This window comes from Kogia breviceps, chromosome 2, assembly GCF_026419965.1.
Source record: "Kogia breviceps isolate mKogBre1 chromosome 2, mKogBre1 haplotype 1, whole genome shotgun sequence".
NCBI lineage: Eukaryota > Metazoa > Chordata > Mammalia > Artiodactyla > Physeteridae > Kogia > Kogia breviceps.
In genome coordinates this window covers 86,070,079-86,087,067 of record NC_081311.1, presented here as the reverse complement: position 1 = coordinate 86,087,067, position 16,989 = coordinate 86,070,079, and positions in this window count along the sequence as shown.

The window sequence follows — 16,989 nt, the reverse complement described above, 5'->3', positions numbered from 1 at the left end:
GGGCCAGGGCTTGGGCTAGGGTTAGGGTTAGGCCCCCGGTGAGGCTGAGGGTCAATTTCGGGGTGCGGATGCGTATTAGGGCGCGTGTGGGTCGTAGGGTGTGGCGTGCCGTTAGGCTAGGCCTCAGTCTTCCGTCTGAGGGGTAGGCCTAGGTGTCAGGGTCAGGGCTGTAGCTAGGGTTAGCGTTAGGCCCCTGGTAAGGCTGAGGGTCGTTATCGGGGTGCGGATGCGTGTTAGGGGGCGTGTGCATCGTAGGGCGCGGCGTGCCGTTAGACTAGGCCTCAGGCTTCAGGCTGCGGGGGAGGCCTAGGGGTCAGGGTCAGGGCTGGAGCTAGGGTTAGGGTTAGGCCCCCGGTTGAGGCTGAGGGTCGAGATCGGAGTGTGAATGCGTGTTAGGGGGCGTGTGCGTTGTAGGGCGCTGCGTGCCATTAGGGTAGGCCTCAGGCTTCAGGCTGTGGGGGAGGCCTAATGGTCAGGTTCAGGGCTGGATCTAGGGTCAGGGTTAGGCCCCCGGTGAGGCTGATGGTCGAGATCGGGGTGCGGATGCGTGTTAGGGGGCGTGTGCTTCGTAGGGCACGGCGTGCCGTTAGGCTATGCCTCAGGCTCCAGGCTGCGGGTGAGGCTTAGGGGTGACGGTCAGGGCTGGAGCTAGGGTTAGTTTTACGCCCCCGGTGAGGCTGAGGGTCGAGATCGGGGTGCGGATTCGTGTTAGGGGGCGTGTGCGTCGTAGGGCGCAGCGTGCCGTTAGGCTAGGCCTCAGGCTTCAGGCTGCATTGTAGGCCTAGGGCTCAGGGTCAGGGCTGGAGCTAGGGATAGGCTTAGGCCCCCGGTGAGGCTGAGGGTCGAGATCGGGGTGCGGATGCGTGTTAGGGGCCGTGTGCATCTTAGGGCGCAGCGTGCCGTTAGGGTAGGCATCAGGCTTCAGGCTGCGGGGCAGTCCTAGTGCTCAGGGTCAGGGCTGGAGCTAGGGTTAGGGTTAGGCCCCCGGTGAGGCTGACGGTCGAGATCGGGGTGCGGATGCGTGTTAGGGGACGTGTTCGTCGTAGGGCACGGCGTGCCGTTACGCTAGGCCTCAGGCTTCAGGATGCGGGGGAGGCCTAGGGGTCAGGTTCAGGGCTGGAGCTAGGGTTAGGGGTAGGCCCCCGGTGAGGCTGAGGGTCGATGTCGAGGTGCGGTGGCGTGTTAGAGGGCGTGTGCGTCGTAGGGCGCGGCGTGCCGTTAGGCTAGGCCTCAGGCTTCAGGCTGCGGGGGAGTCCTAGTGGTCAGGGTCAGGGCTGGAGCTAGGGTTAGGGTTAGGCACCCGGTGAGGCTGAGGGTCGAGATCGGGGTTCGGATGCATGTTAGGGGCCATGTGCGTCGAAGGCCGCGGCGTGCCGTTAAGGTAGGCCTCAGGCATCAGGCTGCGGTTGAGGCCTAGGGGTCACGGTCAGGGCTGGAGCTAGGGTTAGTTTTAGGCCACCGGTGAGGCTGAGGGTCGAGATCGTGGTGCGGATGCGTGTTAGGGGCCGTGTGCGTCGTAGGGCGCGGCGTGCCGTTAGGGTAGGCCTCAGACTACAGGCTGCGGGGGAGTCCTAGGGCTCAGGGTCAGGGCTGGAGCTAGGGTTAGGGTTAGGCCCCCGGTGAGGCTGAGGGTCGAGATCGGGGTGCGGATGCGTGTTAGGGGCCCTGTGCGTCGTAGGGCGTGGCGTGCCGTTAGGCTAGGCCTCAGTCTTCTGGCTGCGGGGTAGGCCTAGTTGTCACGGTCAGGGCTGTAGCTAGGGTTAGCGTTAGACCCCCGGTGAGGCTGAGGGCCGTTATCGGGGTGCGGATGCGTGTTAGGGGGCGTGTGCGTCGTAGGGCACTGCGTGCCATTAGGTTAGGCCTCAGGCTTCAGGCTGCATTGTAGGCCTAGGGCTCAGGGTCAGGGCTGGAGCTAGGGATAGGGTTCGGCCCCCGGTGAGGCAGAGTGTAGAGATCGGGGTGCGGATGCGAGTTAGGGGGCGTGTGGGTCGTAGGGCGCGGCGTGCCGTTAGGCTATGCCTCAGGCTTCAGGATGCGGGGCAGGGCTAGGGGTCAGCGCCAGGCCTGGAGCTAGGGTTAGGGTTAGGCCCCCGGTTAGGCTGCGGGTAGAGATCGGGGTGCCGATGCGTGTTAGGGGGCGTGTGGGTCGTACGGCGCAGCGTGCCGTTAGGCTAGGCCTCAGGCTTCAGTATGCGGGGCAGGCCTAGGGGTTAGGGTCAGGGCTGTAGCTAGGGTTAGGGTTAGTCCCCCGGTGAGGCTGAGGGTCGAGATCGGGGTGCGGATGCGTGTTTCGCGGCGTGTGCGTCGTACGCACGGCGTGGCGTTAGGCTAGGCCTCAGGCTTCAGGCTGCGGGTGAGGCCTAGCTGTCACGGTCAGGGCTGGAGCTAGGGTTAGGGTTAGGCCCCCGGTGAGGCTGAGGGTCGAGATCGGTGTGCAGATGCATGTTAGGGTATGTGTGTGTCGTTGGGCACGGCGTGCCGAAGGCTAGGCCTCAGGCTTCAGGCTGCGTGGGAGTCCTAGGGCTCAGGGTTAGGGCTGGAGCTAGGATTAGGGTTAGGCCCCCGGTGAGGCTGAGAGTCGAGATCAGGGTGCGGATGCGTGTTAGGGGCCGTGTGCGTCGTATTGCGCGACGTGTCTTTAGGGTAGGCCTCAGGCTTCAGGCTGGGGCGGAGCCCTTGGGCTCAGGGTCAGGGCTGGAGCTAGGGTTAGATTTAGGCCCCCGGTGAGGCTGAGGGTCGAGATCGGGGTGCGGATGCGTGTTAGGGGGCGTGTGCGTCGTAGGTTACGGCGTGCCGTTAGGCTAGGCCTAAGGCTTCAGGCTGCGGTGGAGGCCTAGGTGTTAGGGTCAGGGCTGGAGCTGGGGTTAGGTTTAGGCCCCCGGTGAGGCTGAGGGTCGAGATCGGGGTGCGGATGCATGTTTGGGGGCGTGTGCCTCGTAGGGCGCGGCGTGCCGTTAGGGTAGGCCTCAGGCTTCAGGCTGCGGGGGAGGCCTAGTGGTCAGGGTCAGGGCTGAAGCTGGGGATAGGGTTAGGCCCCCGGTGAGGCTGAGTTTCTAGATCGGGGTGCGGATGCGTGTTAGGTCGCGTGTGGGTCGTAGGGCGTGGCGTGCCGTTAGGCTAGGCCTCAGGCTTCTGGCTGCTGGGGAGGGCAAGTGTTCAGGGTCAGGGCTGGCGGTAGGGTTAGGGTTAGGCCCCAGGTGAGGCTGAGGGTCGAGATCGGGGTGCGGATTCTTGTTAGGGGGCATATGAGTCGTAGGGCGCGGCGTGCTGTTAGGCTAGGCCTCAGGGTTCAGGCTGCATTGTAGGCCTAGTGCTCCGGGTCAGGGCTGGAGCTAGGTTAGGGTTAGGCCCCTGGTGAGGCTGAGGGTCAAGATCGGGGTGCAGATGCGTGTTAGGGTGCGTGTGGGTCGTAGGTCGCGGCGTGCCGTTAGACTACCCCTCAAGCTTCAGGCTGCGGGGGAGGCCTAGGGGTCAGGGTCAGGGCTGGAGCTAGGGATAGGGTTAGGCCCCCGGTGAGGCTGAGGTTCGAGATCGGGGTGCGGATGCGAGTTAGGGGGCGTGTGCGTCGTACGGCGCGGCGTGCCGTTAGGCTAGGCCTCAGGCTTCAGGCTGCGGGGCAGGGCTAGGGGTCAGCGCCAGGCCTAGAGCTAGGGTTAGAGTTAGGCAACCGGTGAGGCTGAGGGTCGAGATCCGGGTGCGGATGCGTGTTAGGGGGCGTGTGCGACGTAGTGCGTGGCGTGCCGTTAGGCTAGGCCTCAGTCTTCCGGCTGCGGGGTAGTCCTAGGTGTCAGGGTCAGGGCTGTAGCTAGGGTTAGCGTTAGGCCCCCGGTGAGGCTGAGGGTCGTTATCGGGGTGCGGATGCGTGTTAGGGGACGTGTGCGACGTAGGGCACGGCGTGCCGTTAGGCTAGGCCTCAGGCTTCAGGCTGCGGGGGAGGTCGAGGGGTCAGGGTCAGGGCTGGAGCTAGGGTTAGGTTTAGGCCCTCGGTGAGGCTGAGGGTCGAGATCGGGGTGCGGATGCGTGTTAGGGGGCGTGTTCGTCGTAGGGCGTGGCGTGCCGTTAGGCTAGGCCTCAGTCTTCCGGCTGCGGGGTAGGCCTAGGTGTCAGGGTCAGGGCTGTAGCTAGGGTTAGGGTTAGGCCCCCGGTGAGTCTGAGGGTCGTTATCGGGGTGCGGATGCGTTATAGGGGGCGTGTGCGACGTAGGGCACGGCGTGCCATTAGGCTAGGCCTCAGGCTTCAGGCTGCATTGTAGGCCTAGGGCTCAGGGTCAGGGCTGGAGCTAGGGATAGGGTTCGGCCCCCGGTGAGGCTGAGGGTCGAGATCGTGGTGCGGATGCGTGTTAGGGGCCGTGTGCGTCGTAGGGCGCGGCGTGCCGTTAGGGTAGGCCTCAGACTACAGGCTGCGGGGGAGTCCTAGGGCTCAGGGTCAGGGATGGAGCTAGGGTTAGGGTTAGGCCCACGGTGAGGCTGAGGGTCGAGATCGGGGTGCGGATGCGTGTTAGGGGCCCTGTGCGTCGTAGGGCGTGGCGTGCCGTTAGGCTAGGCCTCAGTCTTCTGGCTGCGGTGTAGGCCTAGTTGTCACGGTCAGGGCTGTAGCTAGGGTTAGCGTTAGACCCCCGGTGAGGCTGAGGGCCGTTATCGGGGTGCGGATGCGTGTTAGGGGGCGTGTGCGTCGTAGGGCACTGCGTGCCATTAGGCTAGGCCTCAGGCTTCAGGCTGCATTGTAAGCCTAGGGCTCAGGGTCAGGGCTGGAGCTAGGGATAGGGTTCGGCCCCCGGTGAGGCAGAGTGTAGAGATCGGGGTGTGGATGCGAGTTAGGGGGCGTGTGGGTCGTAGGGCGCGGCGTGCCGTTAGGCTACGCCTCAGGCTTCAGGATGCGGGGCAGGGCTAGGGGTCAGCGCCGGGCCTGGAGCTACGGTTAGGGTTAGGCCCCCGGTGAGGTTGAGGGTCGAGATCGGGGTGCGGATGCGTGTTTGGGCGCGAGAGGGTCGTAGGGCGTGGCGTGCCGTTAGGCTAGGCCTCAGTCTTCTGGCTGCGGGGTAGGCCTATGTGTCAGGGTCAGGGCTGTAGCTAGGGTTAGGGTTAGGCCCCCGGTTAGGCTTCGGGTAGAGATCGGGGTGCGGATGCGTGTTAGGGGGCGTGTGGGTCGTACGGCGCGGCGTGCCGTTAGGCTAGGCCTCAGGCTTCAGTATGCGGGGCAGGCCTAGGGGTTAGGGTCAGGGCTGTAGCTAGGGTTAGGGTTAGTCCCCCGGTGAGGCTGAGGGTCGAGATCGGGGTGCGGATGCGTGTTTCGGGGCGTGTGCGTCGTACGCACGGCGTGGCGTTAGGCTAGGCCTCAGGCTTCAGGCTGCGGGTGAGGCCTAGCTGTCACGGTCAGGGCTGGAGCTAGGGTTAGGGTTAGGCCCCCGGTGAGGCTGATGGTCGAGATCGGGGTGCGGATGCATGTTAGGGTATGTGTGTGTCGTTGGGCACGGCGTGCCGAAGGCTAGGCCTCAGGCTTCAGGCTGCGTGGGAGTCCTAGGGGTCAGGGTTAGGGCTGGAGCTAGGGTTAGGGTTAGGCCCCCGGTGAGGCTGAGAGTCGAGATCGGGGTGCGGATGCGTGTTAGGGGCCGTGTGCGTCGTAGGGCGCGACGTGCCTTTAGGGTAGGCCTCAGGCTTCAGTCTGCGGCGGAGTCCTTGGGCTCAGGGTCAGGGCTGGAGCTAGGGTTAGATTTAGGCCCCCGGTGAGGCTGAGGGTCGAGATCGGGGTGCGGATGCGTGTTAGGGGGCTTGTGCGTCGTAGGTTACGGCGTGCCGTTAGGCTAGGCCTAAGGCTTCAGGCTGCGGTGGAGGCCTAGGTGTTAGGGTCAGGGCTGCAGCTGGGGTTAGGTTTAGGCCCCCGGTGAGGCTGAGGGTCGAGATCGGGGTGCGGATGCATGTTTGGGGGCGTGTGCCTCGTAGGGCGCGGCGTGCCGTTAGGGTAGGCCTCAGGCTTCAGGCTGCGGGGGAGGCCTAGTGGTCAGGGTCAGGGCTGAAGCTGGGGATAGGGTTAGGCCCCCGGTGAGGCTGAGTTTCTAGATCGGGGTGCGGATGCGTGTTAGGTCGCGTGTGGGTCGTAGGGCGTGGCGTGCCGTTAGGCTAGGCCTCAGGCTTCTGGCTGCTGGGGAGGGCAAGTGTTCAGGGTCAGGGCTGGCGGTAGGGTTATGGTTAGGCCCCAGGTGAGGCTGAGGGTCGAGATCGGGGTGCGGATTCTTGTTAGGGGGCATATGAGTCGTAGGGCGCGGCGTGCTGTTAGGCTAGGCCTCAGGGTTCAGGCTGCATTGTAGGCCTAGTGCTCCGGGTCAGGGCTGGAGCTAGGTTAGGGTTAGGCCCCTGGTGAGGCTGAGGGTCAAGATCGGGGTGCGGATGCGAGTTAGGGGGCGTGTGCGTCGTACGGCGCGGCGTGCCGTTAGGCTAGGCCTCAGGCTTCAGGCTGCGGGGCAGGGCTAGGGGTCAGCGCCAGGCCTAGAGCTAGGGTTAGAGTTAGGCCCCCGGTGAGGCTGAGGGTCGAGATCCGGGTGCGGATGCGTGTTAGGGCGCGTGTGGGTCTTTGGTCGTGGCGTGCCGTTAGGCTAGGCCTCAGGCTTCAGTCTGCTGGGGAGGGCAAGGGGTCAGGGTCAGGGCTGGAGCTAGGGTTAGGGTTAGGCACCGGTGAGGCTGAGGGTCGAGATCGGGGTGCGGATGCTTGTTAGGGGGTGTGTGCGTCGTAGGTTACAGCGTGCCTTCACGCTAGGCCTCAGGCTTCAGGCTGCGGTGGAGGCCTAGGCGTTAGGGTCAGGGCAGGAGCTAGGGTTAGGGTTAGGCACCGGTGAGGCAGAGGGTCGAGATCGGGGTGCGGATTCGTGTTTGGGGGCGTGTGCGTCGTAGGGCTTGGCGTGCCGTTAGGCTAGGCCTCAGTCTTCCGGCTGCGGGGTAGGCCTAGGTGTCAGGATCAGGGCTGTAGCTAGGGTTAGCGTTAGGCCCCCGGTGAGGCTGAGGGTCGTTATCGGGGTGCGGATTCGTGTTAGGGGGCGTGTGCGACGTAGGGCACGGCGTGCCTTTAGGCAAGGCCTCAGGCCTCAGGCTGCGGAGGAGGCCTAGAGATCAGGGTCAGGGCTAGAGCTAGGGTTAGGTTTAGGCCCCCGGTGAGGCTGAGGGTCGAGATCGGGGTGAGGATGCGTGTTAGGGGGAGTGTGCGTCGTAGTTTACGGCGTGCCGTTAGGCTAGGCCTCAGGCTTCAGGCTGCGATGGAGTCCTAGGGGTCAGGGTCATGGCTGGAGCTAGGGTTAGGGTTAGGCCCCCGGTGTGGCTGAGGGTCGAGATCGGGGTGCGGATGCGTTTTAGGGGACATGTGGGTCATAGGGCGCGGCGTGCCGTTAGGCTAGGCATCAGGCTTCTGGCTGTGGGGGAGGCCTAGGGTTCAGGGTCAGGGCTAGAGCTAGGGATAGGGTTAGGCCCCCGGTGAGGCTGAGGGTCGAGGTCGAGGTGCGGATGCGTGTTAGGGGGCGTGTGGGTCGTAGGGGGCGCCGTGCCGTTAAACTAGGCCTCAGGCTTCAGGCTGCGGGGGAGGCCTAGGGGTCAGGGTCAGGGCTGCAGCCATGGTTAGTGTTAGGTCCCCAGTGAGGCTGAGGGTGGAGATTGATGTTCGGATGCGGGTTAGGGCGCGTGTGCGTCGTAGGGCGCGGCGTCCCGTTAGGCTAGGCCTCAGGCTTCAGGCTGCGGGTGAGGCCTAGGTGTCACGGTCAGGGCTGGAGCTAGGGTTAGGGTTAGGCCCCCGGTGAGGCTGATCGTCGAGATCGGGGTGCGGATGCATGTTAAGAGGTGTGTGCGTCGTAGGGCATGGCGTGCCGTTAGGCTAGGCCTCAGGCTTCAGGCTGCGTGGGAGTCCTAGTGGTCAGGGTCAGGGCTGAAGCTAGGGTTAGGGTTAGGCCCCCGGTGAGGCTGAGGGTCGAGATCGGGTTGCGGATGCGTGTTAGGGGCCGTGTTCGTCGTAGGGCGCGGCGTGCCGTTAGTCTAGGCCTCAGGCTTCAGGCTGCGGGGGAGGCCAAGTGGTCAGTGCCGGGGCTGGAGCTAGGGTTAGGGTTTCGCCCCCGGTGAGTCTGAGGGTCTAGATCGGGGTGCGGATGCGTGTTCGGGGACGTGTGCGTCGTAAGGCACGGCGTACCCTTACACTAGGCCTCAGGGTTCAGGCTGCTGAGGAGGGCTAGGGGTCAGGGTCAGGGCTGGAGGTAGGGATAGGGTTAGGCCCCCGGTGAGGCTGAGGGTCGAGATCGGGGTGCGGATGCATGTTAGGGGTTCTGTGCCTCGTAGGGCGCAGTGTGCCGTTAGGTTAGGCCTCAGGCTTCAGGCTGCGGGGGAGGCCTTGGTGTCAGCGCCAGGCCTGGAGCTAGGGTTAGAGTTAGGCCCCCAGTTAGGCTGAGGGTCAAGATCGGGGTGCGGATGCGTGTTAGTGCGCGTGTGGGTCGTAGGGCGTGGCGTGCCGTTAGGCTAGGCCTCAGTCTTCCGGCTGTGGGGTAGGCCAAGGTGTCAGGGTCAGGGCTGTAGCTAGGGTTAGTGTTAGGCCACCGGTGAGGCTGAGGGTCGAGATCGGGGTGCGCATGCGTGTTAGGGGCCTGTGCATCGTAGGGCGCGGTGTGCCATTAGGGTAGGCCTCAGGCCTCAGGCTACGGGGGTGGCGTAGGGGTCAGGGTCAGGCCTGGAGCTAGGGTTAGGTTTAGGCCCCCGGTGAGGCTGAGGGTCGAGATCGGGGTGCGGATGCGTGTTAGGGGCCGTGTGCGTCGTAGGGCATGGCGTGCCGTTAGCCTAGGGCTCAGGCTTCAGGCTGCGGGGGAGTCCTAGGGCTCAGGGTCAGGGCTGGAGCTAGGGTTAGGGTTAGGCCCCCGGTGAGGCTGAGGGTCGAGATCGGGGTGCGGATGCGTGTTAGGGGGCGTGTGCGTCGTAGGTTACGGCGTGCCGTTAGACTAGGCCTCAGGCTTCAGGCTGCGGTGGAGGCCTAGGGGTCAGGGTCAGGGCTGGAACTAGGGTTAAGGTTAGGCCCCCGGTGAGGCTGAGGGTCGAGATCGGGGTGCGGATTCATGTTAGGGGGCGTGTGCGTTGTAGGGAGCGGCGTGGGGTTAGGCTAGGCCTCAGGCTTCAGGCTGCGGGGGAGACCAAGGGGTCAGGGCCGGGGCTGGAGCTAGGGTTAGAGTTTGGCCCCCGGTGAGGCTGAGGTTCGAGATCGGGGTGCGGATGCGTGTTCGGGGGCGTGTGGGTCGTAGGGCGCGGCGTGCCGTTAGACTAGGCCTCAGGCTTCAGGCTGCGTGGGAGGCCTAGGGGTCAGGGTCAGGGATGGAGCTAGGGTTAGGGTTAGGACCCCAGTGAGGCTGAGGGTCGAGATCGGGGTTCCGATGCGTGTTAGGGCGCATGTGCCTCATAGGGCGTGGTGTGCCATTAGGCTAGGCCTCAGGTTTCAGGCTGCGGGGGAGGACTAGTGGTCAGGGTCAGGGCTGGAGTTAGGGTTTGGGTTAGGGCGCGGTGAGGCTGAGGGTCGAGATAGGGGTGCGAATGCGTGTTATGGGGCGTGGGCGTCGTAGGGCGTGGCGTGCCGTTAGGCTAGGCCTCAGGCTTCCGGCTGCGTGGGAAGTCGAGGGGTCAGGGTCAGGGTTGGCGCTTGGGTAAGGGTTAGGAACCCGGTGAGGCTGTGGGTCGAGATCGGGGTGCGGATGCATGTTAGGGGGCATGTGCGTCGTAGGGCATGGCGTGCCGTTAGGCTAGGCCTCAGGCTTCAGGCTGCGGGGGAGTCCTAGGGGTCAGGGTCAGGGCTGGAGCTAGGGTTAGGGTTAGGCCCCCGGTGAGGCTGAGGGTCGAGATCGGGGTACGGATGCGTTTTATGGGACATGTGAGTCATAGGGCGTGGTGTGCCGTTAGGCTAGGCTTCAGGCTTCTGGCTGTGGGGGATGCCTAGGTGTCAGGGTCAGGGCTGGAGCTAGGGTTAGGGTTAGGCCCCCGGTGAGCCTGAGGGTCGAGGTCGAGGTGCGGATGCGTGTTAGGGGGCGTGTGGTTCGAAGGGCGTGCCGTGCCGTTAGACTAGGCCTCAGGCTTCAGGCTGCGGGGTAGGCCTAGGGGTCAGGGTCAGGGCTGCAGCCAGGGTTAGTGTTAGGTCCCCAGTGAGGATGAGGGTGGAGATCGGAGTGCGGATGCGTGTTAGGGGGCGTGTGCGTCGTAGTTTACGGCGTGCCGTGAGTCTACGCCTCAGGCTTCAGGCTGCGGTGGAGGCCTCGGTGTCACGGTCAGGGCTGGAGCTAGGGTTAGGGTTAGGCCCCCGGTGAGGCTGAGCGTCGTGATCGGGGTGCGGATGCATGTTAGGGGGTGTGTGCGTCGTAGGGCATGGCGTGCCGTTAGGCTAGGCCTCAGGCTTCAGGCTGCGTGGGAGTCCTAGGGGTCAGGGTCAGGGCTGGAGCTAGGGTTAGGTTTAGGCCCCCGGTGAGGCTGAGGGTCGAGATCGGGGTGCGGATGCGTGTTAGGGGGCGTGTGCGTCGTAGTTTACGGCGTGTCGTGAGTCTACGCCTCAGGCTTCAGGCTGCGGTGGAGGCCTAGGGGTCAGGGTCAGGGCTGGAGCTAGGGTTCGGGTTAGGCCCCCGGTGAGGCTGAGGTTCGAGATCCGGGTGCGAATATATGTTAGGGGGCGTGTGCCTCGTAGGGCGCGGCGTGCCGTTAGGGTAGGCCTCAGGCTTCAGGGTGCGGGGGAGGCCTAGGGGTCAGCGCCAGGCCTGGAGCTAGGGTTAGGGTTAGGACCCCGGTGAGGCTGAGGGTCGAGATCGGGGTGCAGATGCGTGTTAGGTGGCATATGCGTCGTAGGGCGTGGCATGCCGTTAGGCTAGGCCTCAGGTTTCAGGCAGCGGGGGAGTCCTAGGGCTCAGGGTCAGGGCTGGAACTAGGGTTAGGGTTAGGCCCCCGGTGAGGCTGAGGGTCGATATCGGGGTGCCGATGCGTGTTAGGGGGCGTGTGCGTCGTAGGTTACGGCGTTCCGATAGGCTAGGCCTCAGGCTTCAGGCTGCGGTGGAGCCCTAGGGGTTAGGGTCAGTGCTGGAGCAAGGGTTAGGGTTCGGCCCCCGGTGAGGCTGAGGGTCGAGATCGGGGTGCGGATTCGAGTTAGGGGCCGTGTGCGTCGTACGGCGCGGCGTGCCGTTAGGCTAGGCCTCAGGGTTCCGGCTGCATTTTAGGCCTAGGGCTCAGGGCCAGGGCTTGGGCTAGGGTTAGGGTTAGGCCCCCGGTGAGGCTGAGGGTCAATTTCGGGGTGCGGATGCGTATTAGGGCGCGTGTGGGTCGTAGGGTGTGGCGTGCCGTTAGGCTAGGCCTCAGTCTTCCGTCTGAGGGGTAGGCCTAGGTGTCAGGGTCAGGGCTGTAGCTAGGGTTAGCGTTAGGCCCCTGGTAAGGCTGAGGGTCGTTATCGGGGTGCGGATGCGTGTTAGGGGGCGTGTGCATCGTAGGGCGCGGCGTGCCGTTAGACTAGGCCTCAGGCTTCAGGCTGCGGGGGAGGCCTAGGGGTCAGGGTCAGGGCTGGAGCTAGGGTTAGGGTTAGGCCCCCGGTTGAGGCTGAGGGTCGAGATCGGAGTGTGAATGCGTGTTAGGGGGCGTGTGCGTTGTAGGGCGCTGCGTGCCATTAGGGTAGGCCTCAGGCTTCAGGCTGTGGGGGAGGCCTAATGGTCAGGTTCAGGGCTGGATCTAGGGTCAGGGTTAGGCCCCCGGTGAGGCTGATGGTCGAGATCGGGGTGCGGATGCGTGTTAGGGGGCGTGTGCTTCGTAGGGCACGGCGTGCCGTTAGGCTATGCCTCAGGCTCCAGGCTGCGGGTGAGGCTTAGGGGTGACGGTCAGGGCTGGAGCTAGGGTTAGTTTTACGCCCCCGGTGAGGCTGAGGGTCGAGATCGGGGTGCGGATTCGTGTTAGGGGGCGTGTGCGTCGTAGGGCGCAGCGTGCCGTTAGGCTAGGCCTCAGGCTTCAGGCTGCATTGTAGGCCTAGGGCTCAGGGTCAGGGCTGGAGCTAGGGATAGGCTTAGGCCCCCGGTGAGGCTGAGGGTCGAGATCGGGGTGCGGATGCGTGTTAGGGGCCGTGTGCATCTTAGGGCGCAGCGTGCCGTTAGGGTAGGCATCAGGCTTCAGGCTGCGGGGCAGTCCTAGTGCTCAGGGTCAGGGCTGGAGCTAGGGTTAGGGTTAGGCCCCCGGTGAGGCTGACGGTCGAGATCGGGGTGTGGATGCGTGTTAGGGGACGTGTTCGTCGTAGGGCACGGCGTGCCGTTACGCTAGGCCTCAGGCTTCAGGATGCGGGGGAGGCCTAGGGGTCAGGTTCAGGGCTGGAGCTAGGGTTAGGGGTAGGCCCCCGGTGAGGCTGAGGGTCGATGTCGAGGTGCGGTGGCGTGTTAGAGGGCGTGTGCGTCGTAGGGCGCGGCGTGCCGTTAGGCTAGGCCTCAGGCTTCAGGCTGCGGGGGAGTCCTAGTGGTCAGGGTCAGGGCTGGAGCTAGGGTTAGGGTTAGGCACCCGGTGAGGCTGAGGGTCGAGATCGGGGTTCGGATGCATGTTAGGGGCCATGTGCGTCGAAGGCCGCGGCGTGCCGTTAAGGTAGGCCTCAGGCATCAGGCTGCGGTTGAGGCCTAGGGGTCACGGTCAGGGCTGGAGCTAGGGTTAGTTTTAGGCCACCGGTGAGGCTGAGGGTCGAGATCGTGGTGCGGATGCGTGTTAGGGGCCGTGTGCGTCGTAGGGCGCGGCGTGCCGTTAGGGTAGGCCTCAGACTACAGGCTGCGGGGGAGTCCTAGGGCTCAGGGTCAGGGCTGGAGCTAGGGTTAGGGTTAGGCCCCCGGTGAGGCTGAGGGTCGAGATCGGGGTGCGGATGCGTGTTAGGGGCCCTGTGCGTCGTAGGGCGTGGCGTGCCGTTAGGCTAGGCCTCAGTCTTCTGGCTGCGGGGTAGGCCTAGTTGTCACGGTCAGGGCTGTAGCTAGGGTTAGCGTTAGACCCCCGGTGAGGCTGAGGGCCGTTATCGGGGTGCGGATGCGTGTTAGGGGGCGTGTGCGTCGTAGGGCACTGCGTGCCATTAGGTTAGGCCTCAGGCTTCAGGCTGCATTGTAGGCCTAGGGCTCAGGGTCAGGGCTGGAGCTAGGGATAGGGTTCGGCCCCCGGTGAGGCAGAGTGTAGAGATCGGGGTGCGGATGCGAGTTAGGGGGCGTGTGGGTCGTAGGGCGCGGCGTGCCGTTAGGCTATGCCTCAGGCTTCAGGATGCGGGGCAGGGCTAGGGGTCAGCGCCAGGCCTGGAGCTAGGGTTAGGGTTAGGCCCCCGGTTAGGCTGCGGGTAGAGATCGGGGTGCCGATGCGTGTTAGGGGGCGTGTGGGTCGTACGGCGCGGCGTGCCGTTAGGCTAGGCCTCAGGCTTCAGTATGCGGGGCAGGCCTAGGGGTTAGGGTCAGGGCTGTAGCTAGGGTTAGGGTTAGTCCCCCGGTGAGGCTGAGGGTCGAGATCGGGGTGCGGATGCGTGTTTCGGGGCGTGTGCGTCGTACGCACGGCGTGGCGTTAGGCTAGGCCTCAGGCTTCAGGCTGCGGGTGAGGCCTAGCTGTCACGGTCTGGGCTGGAGCTAGGGTTAGGGTTAGGCCCCCGGTGAGGCTGAGGGTCGAGATCGGTGTGCAGATGCATGTTAGGGTATGTGTGTGTCGTTGGGCACGGCGTGCCGAAGGCTAGGCCTCAGGCTTCAGGCTGCGTGGGAGTCCTAGGGCTCAGGGTTAGGGCTGGAGCTAGGATTAGGGTTAGGCCCCCGGTGAGGCTGAGAGTCGAGATCAGGGTGCGGATGCGTGTTAGGGGCCGTGTGCGTCGTATTGCGCGACGTGCCTTTAGGGTAGGCCTCAGGCTTCAGGCTGGGGCGGAGCCCTTGGGCTCAGGGTCAGGGCTGGAGCTAGGGTTAGATTTAGGCCCCCGGTGAGGCTGAGGGTCGAGATCGGGGTGCGGATGCGTGTTAGGGGGCGTGTGCGTCGTAGGTTACGGCGTGCCGTTAGGCTAGGCCTAAGGCTTCAGGCTGCGGTGGAGGCCTAGGTGTTAGGGTCAGGGCTGGAGCTGGGGTTAGGTTTAGGCCCCCGGTGAGGCTGAGGGTCGAGATCGGGGTGCGGATGCATGTTTGGGGGCGTGTGCCTCGTAGGGCGCGGCGTGCCGTTAGGGTAGGCCTCAGGCTTCAGGCTGCGGGGGAGGCCTAGTGGTCAGGGTCAGGGCTGAAGCTGGGGATAGGGTTAGGCCCCCGGTGAGGCTGAGTTTCTAGATCGGGGTGCGGATGCGTGTTAGGTCGCGTGTGGGTCGTAGGGCGTGGCGTGCCGTTAGGCTAGGCCTCAGGCTTCTGGCTGCTGGGGAGGGCAAGTGTTCAGGGTCAGGGCTGGCGGTAGGGTTAGGGTTAGGCCCCAGGTGAGGCTGAGGGTCGAGATCGGGGTTCGGATTCTTGTTAGGGGGCATATGAGTCGTAGGGCGCGGCGTGCTGTTAGGCTAGGCCTCAGGGTTCAGGCTGCATTGTAGGCCTAGTGCTCCGGGTCAGGGCTGGAGCTAGGTTAGGGTTAGGCCCCTGGTGAGGCTGAGGGTCAAGATCGGGGTGCAGATGCGTGTTAGGGTGCGTGTGGGTCGTAGGTCGCGGCGTGCCGTTAGACTACCCCTCAAGCTTCAGGCTGCGGGGGAGGCCTAGGGGTCAGGGTCAGGGCTGGAGCTAGGGATAGGGTTAGGCCCCCGGTGAGGCTGAGGTTCGAGATCGGGGTGCGGATGCGAGTTAGGGGGCGTGTGCGTCGTACGGCGCGGCGTGCCGTTAGGCTAGGCCTCAGGCTTCAGGCTGCGGGGCAGGGCTAGGGGTCAGCGCCAGGCCTAGAGCTAGGGTTAGAGTTAGGCAACCGGTGAGGCTGAGGGTCGAGATCCGGGTGCGGATGCGTGTTAGGGGGCGTGTGCGACGTAGTGCGTGGCGTGCCGTTAGGCTAGGCCTCAGTCTTCCGGCTGCGGGGTAGTCCTAGGTGTCAGGGTCAGGGCTGTAGCTAGGGTTAGCGTTAGGCCCCCGGTGAGGCTGAGGGTCGTTATCGGGGTGCGGATGCGTGTTAGGGGACGTGTGCGACGTAGGGCACGGCGTGCCGTTAGGCTAGGCCTCAGGCTTCAGGCTGCGGGGGAGGTCGAGGGGTCAGGGTCAGGGCTGGAGCTAGGGTTAGGTTTAGGCCCTCGGTGAGGCTGAGGGTCGAGATCGGGGTGCGGATGCGTGTTAGGGGGCGTGTTCGTCGTAGGGCGTGGCGTGCCGTTAGGCTAGGCCTCAGTCTTCCGGCTGCGGGGTAGGCCTAGGTGTCAGGGTCAGGGCTGTAGCTAGGGTTAGGGTTAGGCCCCCGGTGAGTCTGAGGGTCGTTATCGGGGTGCGGATGCGTTATAGGGGGCGTGTGCGACGTAGGGCACGGCGTGCCATTAGGCTAGGCCTCAGGCTTCAGGCTGCATTGTAGGCCTAGGGCTCAGGGTCAGGGCTGGAGCTAGGGATAGGGTTCGGCCCCCGGTGAGGCTGAGGGTCGAGATCGTGGTGCGGATGCGTGTTAGGGGCCGTGTGCGTCGTAGGGCGCGGCGTGCCGTTAGGGTAGGCCTCAGACTACAGGCTGCGGGGGAGTCCTAGGGCTCAGGGTCAGGGATGGAGCTAGGGTTAGGGTTAGGCCCACGGTGAGGCTGAGGGTCGAGATCGGGGTGCGGATGCGTGTTAGGGGCCCTGTGTGTCGTAGGGCGTGTCGTGCCGTTAGGCTAGGCCTCAGTCTTCTGGCTGCGGTGTAGGCCTAGTTGTCACGGTCAGGGCTGTAGCTAGGGTTAGCGTTAGACCCCCGGTGAGGCTGAGGGCCGTTATCGGGGTGCGGATGCGTGTTAGGGGGCGTGTGCGTCGTAGGGCACTGCGTGCCATTAGGCTAGGCCTCAGGCTTCAGGCTGCATTGTAAGCCTAGGGCTCAGGGTCAGGGCTGGAGCTAGGGATAGGGTTCGGCCCCCGGTGAGGCAGAGTGTAGAGATCGGGGTGTGGATGCGAGTTAGGGGGCGTGTGGGTCGTAGGGCGCGGCGTGCCGTTAGGCTACGCCTCAGGCTTCAGGATGCGGGGCAGGGCTAGGGGTCAGCGCCGGGCCTGGAGCTACGGTTAGGGTTAGGCCCCCGGTGAGGTTGAGGGTCGAGATCGGGGTGCGGATGCGTGTTTGGGCGCGAGAGGGTCGTAGGGCGTGGCGTGCCGTTAGGCTAGGCCTCAGTCTTCTGGCTGCGGGGTAGGCCTATGTGTCAGGGTCAGGGCTGTAGCTAGGGTTAGGGTTAGGCCCCCGGTTAGGCTTCGGGTAGAGATCGGGGTGCGGATGCGTGTTAGGGGGCGTGTGGGTCGTACGGCGCGGCGTGCCGTTAGGCTAGGCCTCAGGCTTCAGTATGCGGGGCAGGCCTAGGGGTTAGGGTCAGGGCTGTAGCTAGGGTTAGGGTTAGTCCCCCGGTGAGGCTGAGGGTCGAGATCGGGGTGCGGATGCGTGTTTCGGGGCGTGTGCGTCGTACGCACGGCGTGGCGTTAGGCTAGGCCTCAGGCTTCAGGCTGCGGGTGAGGCCTAGCTGTCACGGTCAGGGCTGGAGCTAGGGTTAGGGTTAGGCCCCCGGTGAGGCTGATGGTCGAGATCGGGGTGCGGATGCATGTTAGGGTATGTGTGTGTCGTTGGGCACGGCGTGCCGAAGGCTAGGCCTCAGGCTTCAGGCTGCGTGGGAGTCCTAGGGGTCAGGGTTAGGGCTGGAGCTAGGGTTAGGGTTAGGCCCCCGGTGAGGCTGAGAGTCGAGATCGGGGTGCGGATGCGTGTTAGGGGCCGTGTGCGTCGTAGGGCGCGACGTGCCTTTAGGGTAGGCCTCAGGCTTCAGGCTGCGGCGGAGTCCTTGGGCTCAGGGTCAGGGCTGGAGCTAGGGTTAGATTTAGGCCCCCGGTGAGGCTGAGGGTCGAGATCGGGGTGCGGATGCGTGTTAGGGGGCTTGTGCGTCGTA